Raw genomic sequence first — 18,818 nt, forward strand, 5'->3', positions numbered from 1 at the left:
AAAATTTTATTTCTATAGAAAATTTTGTCAAAATTTTATTTTTGTAAAAATGTTGTCAAAATTTTATTTCTATAAAAATTTTTCAAAATTTTATTCCTATATAAAATTTTGTCAAAATTTTATTCCTATATAAAATTTTATCAAAATTTTATTTCTATAGAAAATTTTGTCAAAATTTTATTTCTATAGAAAATTTTGCCAAAATTTCACTTCTATAGAAAATTTTTTCAAGATGTTATTTCTATAGAAAATTATTAAAATTTAAACATTTTAAAATTTCATTTCTATAGAAATTTTTTTCAAGATTTTATTTCTATAGAAAATTTTGTCAAAATTTTATTTCTACAGAAAACCTTTTCAAATTATTATTTTTAAAGAAAAGTTTGGCAAAATTTTATTTCTATAGAAAATTTTGTTAAAATTTTATTTCTATAGAAAATTTTGTTAAAATTTTATTTCTAGAGAAAATTTTATCAAAATTTTATTTCTATAAAAAATTTTGTCACAATTTTATTTTTATAAAAATTTTTTCATAATTTTGTTCCTATATAAAATTTTGTCAAAATTTTACTTCTGTAGAACATTTTGTCAAAATTTTATTTCTATAGAAAGTTTTGTCACAATTTTATTTTTATAAAAATTTTGTCAACATTTTATTTCTATAAAATTTTTTCAAAATTTTATTCCTATATAAAATTTTGTCAAAATTTTATTTCTATAGAAAATTTTGTCAAAATTTTATTTCTAGAGAAAAGTTTGTCAAAATTTTATTTCTATAAAAAATTTTGTCAACTTTTATTTCTTTAGAGAATTTTGTCAAAATTTTATTTCTATAGAAATGTTTTGTCAAAATTTTATTTCTATAGACATACAATTTTATAAAAAAATTTAATTCCTATAGAAAATTTTGTCAATATTTTATTTATGTAGAATATTTTGTAAAATTTTTATGTTTATAGAAAATTTGGTCAAAAGTTTATTTCTAGAGACAATTTTTGTCAACATTTTATTTGTAAAGAAAAATGTGTTAAAATTTCATTTGTATAGAAAATTTTTTTCAAGATTTTATTTCTATAGAAAATTTTTTCTGAATTTTATTTCTACAGAAAACCTTTTCAAATTAGTATTTTTAAAGAAAAGTTTGGCAAAATTTTATTTCTAGATAAAATTTTGTTAAAATTTTATTTCTATAAAAAATTTTGACAAAATTTTATTTCTATAAAATTTTTTTCAAAATTAATTCCTATATAAAATTTTGTCAAAATTTTATTCCTATATAAAATTTTGTCAAAATTTTATTTCTATAGAAAATTTTGTCAAAATTTTACTTCTGTAGAACATTGTGTCAAAATTTTATTTCTATAGAAAATTTTGTCAAAATTTTATTTTTGTAAAAATTTTGCCAAAATTTTATTTCTATAAAAATTTTTCAAAATTTTATTCCTTTATAAAATTTTGACAAAATTTTATTCCTATATAAAATTTTATCAAAATTTTATTTCTATAGAAAATTTTGTCAAAATTTTATTTCTATAGAAAATTTTGTCAAAATTTTATTTCTATAGAAAATTTTGTCAAAATTCCACTTCTATAGAAAATTGTTTCAAGATGTTATTTCTATAGAAAATGTTGTCAAAATTTTATTTGTATAGAAACTTTTGTCAAAATTTTATTTCTATAAAAATTTTTGTCAAAATTTTAGTTCTATAAAAATTTTTTCAAAATTTTATTCCTATATACAATTTTGTCAAAATTTTATTTCTATAGAAAATTTTGTCAAAATTTTACTCCTATAGAACATTTTGTGAACATTTTTTTTCTATAGAAAATTTTGTCAACATTTTATTTCTATAGAAAATTTTGTTAAAATTTTATTTCTATAAAAAATTTTTCAAAATTTTATTCCTATATAAATTTTTGTCAAAATTTTATTTCTATAGAAAATTTTGTCAAAATTTTATTTCTATAGAAAATTTTGTCATAATTTTATTTATTTATTTAAGCATATCCTGTACAACAAGGTTAAAGTCTTATAATTAAAGTACAGGAATTTTAATAAAAAAATCTATAGAAAATTTTGTTTCTATAGAATGTTGTCAACATTTTATTACCTTTGAAAATTTTGTCAAAATTTTATTTCTGTATCAAAATTTTATTTCTATAGAAAATTTTGTCAAAATTGTATTTTAATAGCAATCTGAAGTTGATTTCAAATATAGGACTTCCTAGCTGAATGCAATGAGTAAAAAGCAGCCTTATGTTAAAAGGCCTTTTGTTAGCAAATCTCATGCAGTATGTGCTTATTACATTTATATAATTTTACAATCGATTCCACTCAAAGCAACTACTGAAGGCGTTGTGCTCAAAAAATTGTAAAAAGTAAAGGAAATATATTTGATTTATAATTTATATATGGATTCTATTAATTTTAATAATATTTGTTGTTTAAAGCAATTTAAACAGCAAAGAGGTATGAAGTTTATTACAACATTATTAACTATTGTGGTGACACGCCAGCAAAATAAGTTCAAGTGAAGGCAATTTCTAAGAAAGCGGTTAATCAAATTCAACTTAAGAATATGAAAACAATGTAGTTGTATTTCTCCAATTTGGAACTACAATACCACATATAATTAGCTGTAGTAATAAAAGGGATTCCTCCACCCAAACAGTCCATTATCTAAAGACTTAATACCATGGTTTCTGCAACACCACAGAAGCAAGTAAATGTTAAAGCTAAAACGTTTCGCTCATCACATCTTTTAGTTTATTTGTCTTCTTGTTGTTAGTTGATATAATCCGTAAGTTGTCGGTATCTGCATGCTAGACGATTGCTACATTGTGTTTGTATACCAAACAAACTTTTGTTGGGCCACAATTTTCTCTGCCACTTGGGAAACTGTAGTTTTCTTGGGAAACTTTATTTAAAGAATAATCAGAATTGTTGATGTTTAGCATTCTACATTTTTAGGATATATGATTTCCGCATAGGAATTTTTTTTTTGCGGGTAAGGGCAGGAAAATGCTTTATGCACCTGACAGTGTGTCCACCCGTGTGCCAAATGGCTACCGGCTAAAAAGCAATACCTCTTCACTCGGGATACGATTACCACCCTGGAACCGCTTTCCCATTGCTTCGAGGTGGAGCCCACGTGAACCGTGACCATCTCCTTCTAGTCCGCATCCAGATTCAAGCTTATATTAATCATGTCGTGGTCTCCATTTCAATCTTTTTCCTACGGAGAACGTGTTCTACAAATCGCCCCAGGTTAGGTTAGGTTAGGTTAGGTTAGGTTAGGTGGCAGCCCGATGAATCAGGCTCACTTAGACTATTCAGTCCATTGTGATACCACATTGGTGAACTTCTCTCTTATCACTGAGTGCTGCCCGATTCCATGTTAAGCTCAATGACAAGGGACCTCCTTTTTATAGCCGAGTCCGAAAGGAGTTCCACATTGCAGTGAAACCATTTGGAGAAGCTTTAAAACCCTCAGAAATGTCACCAGCATTACTGAGGTGGGATAATCAACCGCTGAAAAACTTTTTGGTGTTCGGTCGAAGCAGGAATCAAAACCACGACCTTGTGTATGCAAGGTGGGCATGCTAACCATTGCACCACGGTGGCTCCTGTGGCCTCCCAGTTCTTCTCACTATGTACCATCGTCTGCATTATATTTCTCGGAGAAACATGTCCAATTTCACTTCTAGCGCAGTCCGTCATTGTATCCAATGGTTAAATCTAAACAATGTATGTTCGGTATCGTCCGCGACTTCTTCTTTTTCGTAAATACAGTTCTTCGAGCTGCAATTTCCCATACGATGCAGATACTTTCGAATGTATCTGTGATGAGAAAGCATTGGAGTCATGTAATACGTCACTTCTCTATATCTTCCCTCTCGCCATAACGGTATGTCAGTTATAAGTTGGTGTTTCCATCTGTCCTTTGTGTCGTTCTCTGCTCTCTTGTTGAATGTTCGGTAATACGTCACTTCCCCATATCTTCTCTTTCGCCACAACGGTATGTCAGTTATAAGTTGGTGGTTCCATCTGCCCTTTGTCTCGTTTCTAAATCGGTTCTGCCATCTATCTGTGCTCTCTAGTTGAATGTTCGGTATCAAGTCCGTCGCACCTTGTTGTTTAGTCTCGAAAACCTTTTGCCACCCAATCGCCTGGAGGTCTATTTGGATCATTCCTGCTATTACTACTGCGATTTCCCCTAATGCCGAGCGGTATGCTGAAGTTATTGTCAGAGCTGCCGTTCTCTGTACTGAAAGTTGCTTTTGCGCTCGACTCCGTCTCTGTAGTGTCGACGGCTAGATCTCATATCCATAGAGGAGTATACTGCAGATGCCATCTCGTTCGCAGTAGCGGTTCGGTGTTTTGCATGTGTTTCTAACCAGTCTTTCGCTCGTATCAAGTTTGGCGGAGTTCGCGTTGAGCCTCTTCAGTATTTCTTGCCCTTGTCAGAGCTGCTATGTCATCAGCGTTGCCAACAAGGAATATATTGATATCTTTAGTATATCACTGTATGTCACATTCCAGAGATCTGGTTCCAGGATTGAGTTCTGTGCGGCACCTGAGGTCACTTCCATTCATTTTTGGCCCTATATAGTGTTATATATCAAAACTCGGTCCTTAGGGTAGTCTTTCAATATCATTGTTAAGTAAGCGTTTAGGGTGTGTATTACGTCTGTCCATCTTAGGATATTGGAAGCGTTTTTAATATCTAGCGTCGCCAATAAAATTAGATTTCTCGAAGCGTGGCTGCCCTGTTGTGTCGCCCGTACTGCATCCGATACTTCCTTAAGGGCTCCTAGTGTTGATTTCCTAGGTCTAAATCCGTATTGCGGACAGACTCCTAACAGTCTTGATAGCCTCGTCAATTCTTGGTTTGATGAGCCGTTCGCATAATTCTCCAGATGTTACCATAGCGACACAGCCCTTTCTGATATGAACCATTTTTTACACATTAGGGAAGACACCTTCTTTTAGGCAGCTGTTGAACATAGCAATTTAATTTAATTTAATTTAGTAAATTTTGTTACTTACAATTACAATAATTCTTATTTTGATGACTTCTCTTTAAGGTATTATTGAGTCGGTCTATCTGACTAATGCATATTTCCTTTTTTCATCTTTTCTTTTCACTCACTCATTTTCATAGTCATGAGAGCCATAATAGTCTGTCTGTGGTGGTTATTGTTACTATTTGCTGAGGTAGTAGCATTATTAGCATTTCGTGGCAAGTGTTTTTGCCAGTCTGTCTGTCCGTACGTATGAATATGCCTAACTGCCTAACTAGCTCACAGTCAGACGCAATACAAGCGACGTAAGTGCTACCACTCTTCTGGCTGAGTTTTGTTTTTTTATTAACCTAAGCAGCTGTTGTTGTTGCCGGTATTCTTTGTTTTGCTTTTTCAGTATGGTCAGTGACCCATGACGGTGTGGAATGTTGATGTATTAACGTAAACCATAAGGAAAGAAAAAATAACATGGCTTGGAAAAGATGATACATGGAGGAAGCAGATTTTAAGAGGAATGAATTAATTCTTTAGTTTAAAATAAAAATGTTAATTCTTTAAATTGAATTGTCTCAGGACAGATTTAATTTTCATTGTGATCCATTATCCCAAATGTAGATGAACACAGAGCTTGATTATGTATGGGCGGTGTTTACAATTTTTTAAGACATTGCCATCGTAATAAAGAATGAAAACCCATGTGGAAATGTCAAAATATTATTATTTTTTTTAATACCATTCTGTCATTTCCTCTAGAAAAGGGAAATGGGTTTGACTAATTAGTATTTTTATCATATATTCGATACGTATTCTGCCAAATAATGTAAAATATTAATTTACTAATGTATACTGAAACAGCTAAAAAGTTCTGCATAAAAAGGAAAGCAACAAAAATAACTTCGAATCCATCTTACAAATTTTCTATATAGAAAAAATTGAAAATCTCTAATATTGAGATAACAAATTGGATTAAGCATTGCATAATTCAATTTGACAACATTGACCATGGCATGATAGGAAGTGTGAGCCAGTTCATGATCATAGTCAAGGAGTGAGTCTTTTTTCTTTAATTCAGTTTTGGATAGACCCAATAATTACGTACAGTACAGCCCTCTGGTTTGTCTGGTCCAATTACGTTTTCGTACAGAAATACAGATTGCTTGGGGCGACCGAATTGTCAACACCCTTTTGAATAGGGCTGAGCACAGGTTACCATTGGGAACAGTAGGTGGTTGACAGCTGTGTAAATAAGCAACCCCCAACCAAGAGCGGCGGAAATTGAAGACGTGTCATAAAAAGGCAAGTATACCCGAGGACGCCTGAGCGACATGGCTATCGGAGGCCGGCAGTTAAGTAGGCATCCTCCCACAAGGGGAATATAATAAGAATATAATATAAGAATATAAGAATTTTATTGATACGGAATTACGAATATGGACTTTGATTTGATCTATGGATCGGAATAGAAGCAAAGAACCGACAGCTGTGGCATTCTGTTACCTGAGTACATGGAGTGACATCTTCAGGCTAATGTTTCACCTATTTCGTCCCGTTAACTCCTCGGCAATGCTTGCGATCTGTGTCACCTAACCCTCTAAACGACACGAAAGCAAGAAAACTTAACAAGAAAAATTTATACGGTAAAATGCAGTATATGCTGCAAAGCCTCTTGAACAGTTTTAACTAAGTTGCCCGGCCTTGCTCTATACACAAGTACCCATAATGTTTTGGGTCAACCCTAGCAAGGACCTCACTGCCCCCCGTCCCGTTAAACCCCTGGCAAGGCTTGCAGTACGATTTGTGTCACGTAGCCATTATGTTGGCAATGAAGGTTCTGTTGTTACGACATCCAGATTAATGCCCGACCTGTATCTAAACACAAGCACGATTTTGTGTCATCCCTCGGGAGGGCCTCACTGCTTGCATAGGGACCTCAGATTCACTTCAAAGGGCAACTACATTATCGGACACAGAAAACGGTTCCAAGTTGGAACCCTTACCGAATGAATACTACCACAAACAATTAAGTAATGGAAGAGTAAGAGATAGGGAGCAAGCATCAATCATCAGAAGCAGCTCTAGGAAATTGCGGTCGCCCTTAAATAAGGAAGTGTCCCACCGACATGGTGCTAATTAAGGCTGGTGTAGATACTCCACACGGTATTATTGTAGGCCTCACCCCCGAGCAATTCAAGGGAAAACGTAGAATACCACCAATCGAGTTCATTATGAAAGTGAGCAAATCGGAAGAGGAATCCCTCGCCGCAATAAGTAAACTACAAATAGCAACAGTAGAGATGTTCAAAACGGAGTTTCCGACATAGACAAACTACTTGATGTTATCGGTAACTGCCGGAAAACCTGGAAGATGGCAAAGAAAGAAAGGGAAGCCGGTATACCGAGAATGATACATACGGATCTTGTGTCAGGTACCCCAACACCCCAGACGTCCAAAAACAAGCGAAGAGCACCCAGACCAGAAGAAACAAATCCAGGAAAGAAGCTCAAAACGATCTCGAACGAAGTGTTGGCATCTACAGTGGTGAATAAAGCTTCGAACATACATTTTTCGGGAGCGTAAAGGAAGAAACCGAAGCGGAAACCTCGACCAAAGGAACTGCCCGATGTCGTCGTTATAAAGCCCTGTTATGGGCACAGTTATGCGAACGTTTTGAGATTTTGCGAAATAAGGTGAATCCAAAGGAAGCTGAGATGACAGTTTAAACCATTCGGAAGACTAATGCTATGGTCACACTGGGCAAATATTTGACAGAAATCAAAAAAGAATCCGTCGCCACAGCCAAACCAGAAAACTTATTTAGCTCATATTGGATATATAACATCATGGTAGGGTTATTTTCCAAAAACCGTATCCATATATTTGGAAAATGGTTCTGGAAAAATTTTGACACTCATTTTGGTCAAATATTTGCCTAGTGTGACCATAGCATAAGGCTTACTACATACTCTAAGTGATGGCAAAAATAGGAAACAAAGAAAGTTTCCGTGAGACTATTACGGGCACACTGAAGAATAAGGCCGTTGTACAGACCAACAAGATTAACGCAACAATAGAATTCCAAGACCTGGATTTACTTATGATATGGGCAAAGAGGCTTCTCATCGAAGAAACCCAAATTTGATAACTGGCCACTTTCGTACAAGCGAAGCATCTCCGTGGCTCCTTCCAGTTTAAGTTTTTTGAGCGTCGGTGCGCTCTCTCACTTTTTGGATTTTCAATGGATTTAGTCCAAGATCATTTTTTTCAGTATGTGTTGCATCCGCTGCTGAACATATCACTAGTACAGTTGGCGGCATGGATATCGGTCAAATCTGATCTTCACTTTTCGGATCATTTGTGGCATTGTTACCGTATTTTTCGTGCAGTTTTTGGGCGCGATACGACACTACTTTTATCGTGGTAACGAGCAATGCTACAAACGATTTTTTCATATTTAAATGTTAGAGGGCTCTAATGTAACCCATCCGCGGCTATATAAATTTTCACTAGAATAAATCTGTCAGGCTACCAGTTTGGAAATGATAGCAACCTGAAGGTAATTGCAATACATATCAGCCACTTTGCATGTGAGAGAAAAAAGTACAAAATCTCGTGGTTTTTGTTTTACATAAGATTTTTTCTCCTTCTTCAAATATGATATAAACAAATGATTTAAAAAAGTCGCAGAAGATCTCCAACTCCATTTATTTCGACATTTTTAGGTTTTTTCTTTGTGATAACCTTTCATCTACTGTCCATAAAAAATAAGGAAAGTCATTAAGTTGTCAATTATCTTTTGACTCGAACTTGAAACATCATTACCAGTTTTTTGAGACACACAATTATTGTCTGGTATCAGAACAGCAGTTACGAGGGCTATTAAGAAAGTTTGTAGTTTTTCACCAAATGTGGAAGGCCTTAGTAAGTCTGTTAATTTTTCAGGTTTTTAGTGGTATGTGGCATTGTAGCTGCGTCTCTCGTATTCTACGCTTTGTTTATTTAGCCAAATTTATGAGTTATGATATTCAGACGGATGTTTTTAGGCCTAATTATGATGGCATGGTAAATATAAGGTAGCTGATTGTATCTCTACCATGTACGTTGATTACGTGTATCTCAAATTAAGCCACATTGTATATTCAAATGTACACAGAACAAAATTATTTTCTACAAAATCACAAATCTATCATATTTTCTTCTGCCTTAAAAAAATGAGAGTTAACGCTTTAATAAAACCAGCAAGGAGGCTGTTTTATAGATTTTGTCTTTACACTAATGATTAACATATGGTATTGACTACGTGCCCAAGAAGAGAAGAGTTGTAGAAAGGATACATTTACGAATCAGTCTATTTAAAATTTAAGTTTGGCGTACTTGATTCTGGGAAACAAATTTGAATTTAGTTTTTTCTGCTTTTTTTCATATGCTCTCAAAGTCCTTGAAAATCTTGTTAAGACAACTTAAATTTCCTAAATCAAACTCGACTTTAAGTAGAAATTATGTTAAGTTGTCGTTAAAACTGTTTTAATGAACTTTAATAGCACATGAAGAAAAAAACTGAAACAAGTATATACGGCCGTAAGTTCTTATGTACCCTCCACCATGGGTTGCGTATAAACTTCTACGAAAGACTGTCATCCACAATCGAATCGAAAGTTGTGGTATCTTAAAACTTCTTAACATCGTTTTCTAAATTGTGAGTTAGTTCATACGTGGTATATATTAGACAAAAAACTTATGTATAGGTAAGTATACAAATAATTACGAATCGATAGGGACTTTCGCACGGTACGTAGAGACCCAGTATTGAAATATGGCAGTCGTTTATATGGGGGCTATATACAATTATGAACTTGATATGGACCAATTTTTGTGTGATTGGGGATCGATTTATCTGAGAGCCATAAGCGTAGGAAGGCCTCTGGGGAGGGGGCTTAGACCCCCCAGAAAAAATTTAGCCCCCCCAGAATTTGAAAACCTATTTACGATTTTACATTTTTATAAAAATTAAACAAGTATATAAAGGGTGATTTGTTAAGAGCTTGATAACTTTTTTTTTAAAAAAAAAACGCATAAAATTTGCAAAATCTCATCGGTTCTTTATTTGAAACGTTAGATTGGTCCATGACATTTACTTTTTGAAGATAATTTCATTTAAATGTTGACCGCGGCTGCGTCTTAGGTGGTCCATTCGGAAAGTCCAATTTTGGGCAACTTTTTCGAGCATTTCGGCCGGAATAGCCCGAATTTCTTCGGAAATGTTGTCTTCCAAAGCTGGAATAGTTGCTGGCTTATTTCTGTAGACTTTAGACTTGACGTAGCCCCACAAAAAATAGTCTAAAGGCGTCAAATCGCATGATCTTGGTGGCCAACTTACCTGTCCATTTCTTGAGATGAATTGTTCTCCGAAGTTTTCCCTCAAAATGGCCATAGAATCGCGAGCTGTGTGGCATGTAGCGCCATCTTGTTGAAACCACATGTCAACCAAGTTCAGTTCTTCCATTTTTGGCAACAAAAAGTTTGTTAGCATCGAACGATAGCGATCGCCATTCACCGTAACGTTGCGTCCAACAGCATCTTTGAAAAAATACGGTCCAATGATTCCACCAGCGTACAAACCACACCAAACAGTGCATTTTTCGGGATGCATGGGCAGTTCTTGAACGGCTTCTGGTTGCTCTTCACTCCAAATGCGGCAATTTTGCTTATTTACGTAGCCATTCAACCAGAAATGAGCCTCATCGCTGAACAAAATTTGTCGATAAAAAAGCGGATTTTCTGCCACTGATTTTGGTAATAAAATTCAATGATTTGCAAGCGTTGCTCGTTAGTAAGTCTATTCATGATGAAATGTCAAAGCATACTGAGCATCTTTCTCTTTGACACCATGTCTGAAATCCCACGTGATCTGTCAAATACTAATGCATGAAAATCCTAACCTCAAAAGAATCACCCTTTACAACCGCACAAAGTTCCCCTAAAGACTTTCATGCACAATCGAATTACTTGGGTTGACAATGTTTGAAGTCTGATATTTATGAAATAGAACTGTGATTGAACTTATGGTTTAGTTAAATAACTAACAGCCTGTTCTGTATGTCGAACGAGTTCAATCGATCGACTGAAATGCATAGAAACAGCTGTTTTTTGGTTATAAATTCAGCTGTTTGTTTCCATTTTAGTCGATCGACAGAGCTCATTCGACATACAGAAACAGGCTGTAAAGCTCCTTTATTATATTGTTTAGTTTGGTTTAGTCATCTTAATTAAAAAATAGTAATTGGTATTAAAACTATTCTTTCATAAATTAATATCTTAATAATGCTGCAAAAAAGCGTCGCCAAAAAAAGAAGTGAAAATGTTCTTTTTGGGTCCGGAAGTGGTGCAAAATGGGCGGAGAAGCGACGAATGTAATAGGAACTCGTCATAGAACGAATGTCCACCTTTTCAACAGCCGTTGCAATAAATTTGCATCACTTCTTAAGGTGTGATCCGAATTCAGAGTTTTGAATGTGAATTAATATATTTTCCAAAATAAATAATTTTTATTTATTCGTTTTTTATTTGATTTTTGGTCGACCTTTTGTTAGAATTATATAAATATTTATAAAGAACTCGAGCTTCAAGCAACATTAATTTATAGTAATTTTTATATTTTTTATGATTTTTAATGCATTCTAACGCTTGTTTGAATATTTTCAAAAATTATCGATTTTTCTATAATGGATTTAATTTTTGTGGCAAAATTTGAATAATTTTTACCATTTTATTTATTCTTACTCTTTTTTAAACTATTTGAAAAAAGAAAACAAAAATTACGCATTAAAATATGAAAAAGGCTATAGCCCCTCCTAGGAAAATTGTCTAGCTACGCTAATGCTGAGAGCTATATATAACTATAGACCGATATGGAACTAGTTAGGCATGGTTGTTAACGGCCATATACTAGCACAATTTACCAAATCTCAACTGACTCGGATGAAATTTGCTCCTCCAAGAGGCTCCAGAACCAAATCTCGAGATCGGTTTTTATGGGGGCTATTTATGATTATGGACTGATATGGACCACTTTTGGCATGGTTGTTAAATATCATATACTACCACCACGTACCAAATTTCAACCCGATCGCATGAATTTTGCTTCTCCAAAAGGCACCGGAGGTCAAATCTGGGGATCGGTTTCTATGGGGGCTCTATATAAATATGGACTGATATGAACCAATTCCTGCATGGTTGGTGGATACCATATACTAACATCACGTACTAAATTTCAACCGAAGCGGATAAATTTTGCTCTTCCAAGGGGCTCCGGAGGTCAAATCTGGGGATCGGTTTATATCGGGGCTATATAATTATGGACCGATTTCGACTAAGTTTTGCGTGGACGTTTGAGGCCATATATTAACACATATACCAAATTTCAACTGAATCAGATGAATTTTGGTCTTCCAAGAGGCTCCGGAGTTCAAATCTGGTGATCGGTTTATATGGGGGCTATATATAATTATGTACAGATGTGGACCAATTTTTGCATGGTCATTAGAGACCATATACTTACACCATGTACCAAATTTCAACCGAATCGGATAAATTTTTCTCTTCCAAGGGGCTCAGGGGGTCAAATCTGGGGATCGGTTTATATGGGGGCTATATATAATTATGGACCGATGTGGACCAATTTTTGCATATACCAACACCATGTACCCAATTTCAGCCGGATCGGATGAAATTTGCTTCTCTTAGAGGATCTGCAAGCCAAATTTGGGGGGTCTGTTTATATGGGGGCTATACGTAAATGTGGGCTGATATGGCCCATTTGCAACACTTGTGCCAAGTTTCAAGTCAATAGCTTGTTTCGTTCGGAAGTTAGCGTGATTTCAAAAGACGGACAGACAGACGGACATGCTTAGATCGACTCAGAATTTCACCACGACCCAGAATATATATACTTTATGGGGTCTTAGAGCAATATTTCGATGTGTTACAAACGGAATGACAAAGTTAATATACCCCCATCCTATGGTGGAGTGTATAAAAACGAATAAATTAAAATTAGGTACGCAAAACTCAAATTTAACAGAGAAGTGTATCACACATCAATTCTCCGTCTCTTTGGTTCGGAATCAATCTTTGGAAACGGGCATGCTTTAAATTTAACTTCGGGAAACGTACCATGTGAACCGATCTTCCTGGTTGTATGTTTGGGTTTCAAAGGAAATCATGCTAATTGATCCACTGTGGTGGGTATTTAATGTTCGGTCGGGCCACATTGTGGTAAGGGTATAATAACCGTGAGCTACAAGTAGAAGTGTTAGTTTTAGACCGATCGACTCAGAATCACCTTCTTGGCGATCCAGGTTAGGTTAGGTTAAAGTGGCAGCCCGATTTAGATTCAGGCTCACTTAGACTATTCAATCCATTGTGATACCACATTAACTAATACCACATTAACCTATTACATATGGGCACTTCTAGTTTTAACCGCTGAACCTTCTCGATTATTTCCTTCTGTTGAACCAACCAGATTGTTCCAAAAACATTAACAGACTGCTTAAGTTAACGTTTTCCAGGTCCGACAGTAATCTAAAGCTATATGCCCTTAAAATTTGCTTACGCCTCACACAAAATGCAGGCCACTCACACAAGAGGTTTTTAATAGATTTCTTTTCCTCCGCATCGTGACAGCTCATGCAATAGTCATTATACTTCGCGCCAATAGTTTTTGTAAAATCGCCTATCAGGCAGCGATCCGTTATAGCAGATATCAGGAGTGATATCTGACGTCTCGAGAACACTAGCATATCTAGTGTGCGGTTTAAGTTTAAATTTGGCCATATTTGCTTGGTGTCGTTACAACCCTTGCAATTCTCTCATCGAACATTTGCCATCCTAACAGCCTTCTCACGCAGTATGAGCTTGCAGGTAGCCTGGAACATACCAACAGATTTTAGTTCCCCTGGAATATGTAAGGTAGTTCCTAGCCTTGCTAACTCATCCACTTCGCAGTTCCCCGGTATGCTCCTATGGCCAGGCACCCATATTAGGTGAATATTGTGCTGCTCAGCCATCTCGTTGAGAGATTTGCGGCAGTCGATGACCGTTTTGTAGTTAAGGAACACAGAGTCCAAGGATTTTATTGCAGGTTGACTGTCTGAGTATATATTAATGCCAACATTTGTTGGAACATTACTTCTAAGCCAATTCGCCACCTCTCTTATTGCTAATATTTCAGCCTTAAAAACACTACAGTGATTAGGTAATCTTTTCGCTATTCAAAGTTCCAGGTCTTTATAATATACTCCGAAACCCACTTGTCCATCAAATTTGGAGCCATCAGTCTAGAAATCTATGTAACATTTATTCCCTGGGGTCTGTGTGCACCACGCCTCACTGTTACGAATTAGAGTATCAAATAGTTTGTCGAAAAATGGTTTCGCCAGAGTTTAATCCACTACTTTTGCAACATATGGCATTATTTTTAAGACCGAACTGTGACCGTACCGTTTTGCCGAACACAGGGATAGCTCGCGCAACCGCACAGCCGTTTTGCAGCAGACTGTTTGGCCAAAATGTCTTAAGGTAATAGATGCAGCATGACATTAGGGAAATCTGTTTCTGTCTTACTGTCGATCCAGCTCTTGGTGTCCATCTGCCCGCCCGTCTGTCCGTGGATTTGTTGTTCGCAAGATTCCGGTCGCAGTTATTAGTCACCAAATTATGGTAACATTTTCTAAATTAACCTCATTTTTGATCCGATTATAGCCGAATTAGACATCGGATAATAATTTGCAACACATTTTGTATTTGAAAAATATCAGGCATATCGGTTCACATTTAGATTAAGCTACTACAAATATGTACTGATAAATTTTCTAAAATACAGGCTTAGAATATAGAAGTACGAGGCAACAACCAAATTATCTGAGATTTAGGTTTGATTTCCAAAATTAATTTTAATAATTCTCATGAAAAATGAAAATGAACAAAAATGAATCGTATATCCGTCCCGGTTGAATGCTCTATTGCAAATTTTATATTCGAATTTGTTTTCACGCTCTGATATAGAAAACTTTCCAACTTTTGCATTGAAATATGTAACGGACCCCTCTTACGTTAAGACATCGATGATCTCAGCGGTCTTTAGTTATTAATGATGATTCTCAAATGTGTCGAATGCCATCAGTTTAGGGTAATATATTGTCGGTTTCCTCTTAATTAGGTCTTTGATACTTCTCTAAGTGAAATCAACATTATCGACGATTTTTATATTTCTCTGAGACGACCTCTATATAAGTTCGTATATCCCTTCACATTTTTAAATGGAATTTCACAGTAATAGTAAAAAATCTTACTTTCATAAATTATCGTTTTGTGTGAAAACAATTATTTCCTTGATCCACCCCCTCTCTCTCTTTTTCTCTCTCTTGGAGTAAAGTTAACTTATGAAATATTTACACTTACCTGAGTCATGCGAAAATTAAATCCACACGCACACCCAACGATGCCTGCAATGAAACCAAAAGGGAGTTAAGTAAACTTGCTTTTATCGTTTCGAATTTTATGGTGATAATTTAAAAAAAGGGCTGAAAAAATACAATACAGATTTAAGCACCACAATATTGCTTCATAAATAAATTACTATTTGCAAATAGCTTCAGGATATGCAGACACTTAAATCAAGCCCCCAAAAGCCAACAACAAACCGGCCATCATTGAATGGGGCAATGGCTTGCCACAAAGCCACCTAGCCTCGAGCCCAAAGGATGAGGAGCCATTGTTTATGTAGACAGACAAGCCTTTCACTGACGAGCTTTTGCAAACTCGACCAACAAAGGAAAAATTATTCAAATTTAATTTAAATAAAATGCACCTCCTTTACGGGGAGCAAAAGGATACAAGGGTGGACGATTGAGAGGACATAAAGAATATTGATCAAAGACAGCCACAACGGAGTGTTGATTGTGGCCACGATGAACAAAAAACATCTTTCGTTAGGTTATTTAAAATTATCCAGGGCTTAGGTGTGGGTCATTGGACCAAACCAAAGGAAGTAGGGGGGTTCATAATATCAACAACATGAATAACCCAAATTACTATCGGTACTTTAATTAATTCTAATCCTATTGTGTAGATAGAATAGGATTTGTGTTATGTAGGATAATGACTTTCTATAGTAGATAACCCTTCTTAATATAACATTTCAAAGTTTTTCACCTAGATAGAGACAAAATTAATGTAAGACTAGTTAGGATCTAAAATACTGATATAAATGAGTTTATTTGTTGAATTTGTGACACCTTTTGTTCCACTTTTTACACAGATTGTGCCACCTTTTATGACTTATGACACTTTTTGTGCCACTTTCTCAACGGTAATGCTGATGGAGGCTACACCAAAACTTGGATCGATACACATCATATTCCCCAGAACTCTATGTGGACCTAAAATACCATTATGATGATATCTATAGAGTGACTGTTATGCGATGCAATAAAGTAAAGCGCAATCATTCTTTAATTTTAACATTAAAAAAAATAAAAAAAAGTAAATATCGTGAGCTGAACATATAGCGAGAACATAGTGAAAAGTGAGTTTGGACTAAAGCCACTGAAGTTTCAACCAGTATATACGTCATTAAATTTGGACCGGCCGAATCTTAAATACCCACCACCATGAATCAAATATAATAGTTTCCTTTAAAAACTCATCATCGAACTTATTTAGAATTTCACTTGTATTTTATGATAAATATCAGCTTAACAGATGAATTCCACGGGTAATCTCCCCGAAGTTACATTTAAAGTTTCTACATATGGGGGATACATAAGATAAGTTTTAATTTTAGAGGAATCTTAAATATCTCGTCAAAATGTGTACGAATTGCTTCTTTTTTATACCCTGCGCCACACTGTGGAACAGGGTATTATAAGATAGTGCATATGATTGCAACACCCAGAAGAAGACGAGATAGACACATGGTATCTTTGGCAATAATGCTCAGGGTGGGTCCCTGAGTCGATCTAGCCATGTCCGTCTGCCCGTCTGTCCGTGAACACATTTTTGTAATCAAAGTCTAAGTCGCAGTTTTAGTCCAATCGACTTCAAATTTGGCACAATTATGTGTTTTGGCTCAGAATATAACCCTATTGATTTTGCAAGAAATCGGTTCAGATTTAGATATAGCTCCCATATATATCTTTCGCCCGATATACACTTATATGGACCCAGAGGCCAAAGTTTTATTCTGATTTGCTTAAAATTTTGCACAAGAAGAACAATTAGTACTATAGTCAAGTGTGCCAAATTTCATTGAAATCGGTTCAGATTTAGATATAGCTCCCATGTATATCTTTCGCCCGATATGGACTTATATGGCCCCAGAAGCCAAAGTTTTACCCTAATTTAGTTGAAATTTTGCACAAGGAGTACAATACAAATGCACATTTTGCTTAGCATAGAAGACACATTTCTCTAATATAAAGTTTTTTCCTTGTCCAAAGTCGATAATCTTTTCAATGAAGTCGTATTGTCCTAATAATTAAGTGATTGGACCTAAAAATGGGTATCATAAGAAAAAATGTTTGGACTAAGGTCAACTTGACTTTAATAATACAGAAAAATTCTATAAATTTAATGAAATTGTCTTTAAATTTTTTGTCTTTTTGCATCTTGACTACAAAGCAAAAAATCATTCAAAAATAGGACATGTTTTTCAAGACTTTATTTTAAAGGCGTTTTTTACTAGCAACATAGTATAATTTCTACTGGAAGTCGAGCCTTAATTTGGAAAATAAAGTTGTCGTTAACTCGTTTTTAAAGGACTTTGAAAAAACGAAAAATTAAAATTTGCTTCCTAGAAGCAAGTACACAAAACCCAAATTTAAAAGGGAATTGTGTTTTAAAAGTATTCTTACTTGGGAGCCACCGTGGTGCAATGGTTAGCATGCCCGCCTTGCATACACAAGGTCGTGGGTTCGATTCCTGCTTCGACCGAACACCAAAAAGTTTTTCAGCGGTGGATTATCCCACCTCAGTAATGCTGGTGACATTTCTGAGGGTTTCAAAACTTCTCAAAGTGGTTTCACTGCAATGTGGAACGCCGTTCGGACTCGGCGATAAAAAGGAGGTCCCTTGTCATTGAGCTTAACATGGAATCGGGCAGCACTCAGTGATAAGAGAGAAGTTCACCAATGTGGTATCACAATGGACTGAATAGTCTAAGTGAGCCTGATACATCGGGCTGCCACCTAACCTAACCTAACCTACTTGTATTCTTCGCTTCTTTGGCTCGGAATCAATACCAAAATTTTTAAAGTAAAGACAAACTCTTTAGAGCCGAGCATGCTTTTTTTTCAGTGCATATATATCTTTCGCTCGATTTACCTCATATGGCCACGGACGGTACAGTTTTATTCAGAGTTACGAAAAACTTTGCAAAAGGAGTAGAATTAATAGTCTTACACGATTAACTTGAATTTTTGCACATAGAGTACGCGTAACAGTTTAGCAATGTGTACTAAAAATTGGTCAAAATCGGCTCAAATTTCGAGAAAGTTCTCATATGTATGTGTCTCCCATTTGAGCAAATATAGCCAAAACACCCTCAAATTTCCTTATAAAATAGCCACTGAAAAACGAAAACCAAAAGCTTTTTAAAATTATTAAAATCTTCCTATACCTCTAGTATCCATCGACCAATAAATCGTAATAACACTTTTGCGAAATTGCATCCCATATATTTATACCCTCCACCATACACCCAGAGAAGGAATATGATCACCTCAAACATGTTTTA

At 35.2% G+C, this 18,818-nt stretch overlaps 1 protein-coding gene across 1 annotated transcript in view; it reads right to left on the minus strand.

Annotated features, from left to right (window-relative positions):
- Positions 1-18,818, minus strand: part of stan (Protocadherin-like wing polarity protein stan) — a gene marked incomplete in the record, with an annotated part of 461,543 nt that overhangs the window by 213,243 nt on the left and 229,482 nt on the right. Inside the window, 1 exon segment of the mRNA XM_075310442.1 lies at positions 15,485-15,528.

Source organism: Haematobia irritans, chromosome 5 (genome assembly GCF_050003625.1).
Source record: "Haematobia irritans isolate KBUSLIRL chromosome 5, ASM5000362v1, whole genome shotgun sequence".
Taxonomy (NCBI): Eukaryota; Metazoa; Arthropoda; class Insecta; order Diptera; family Muscidae; genus Haematobia; species Haematobia irritans.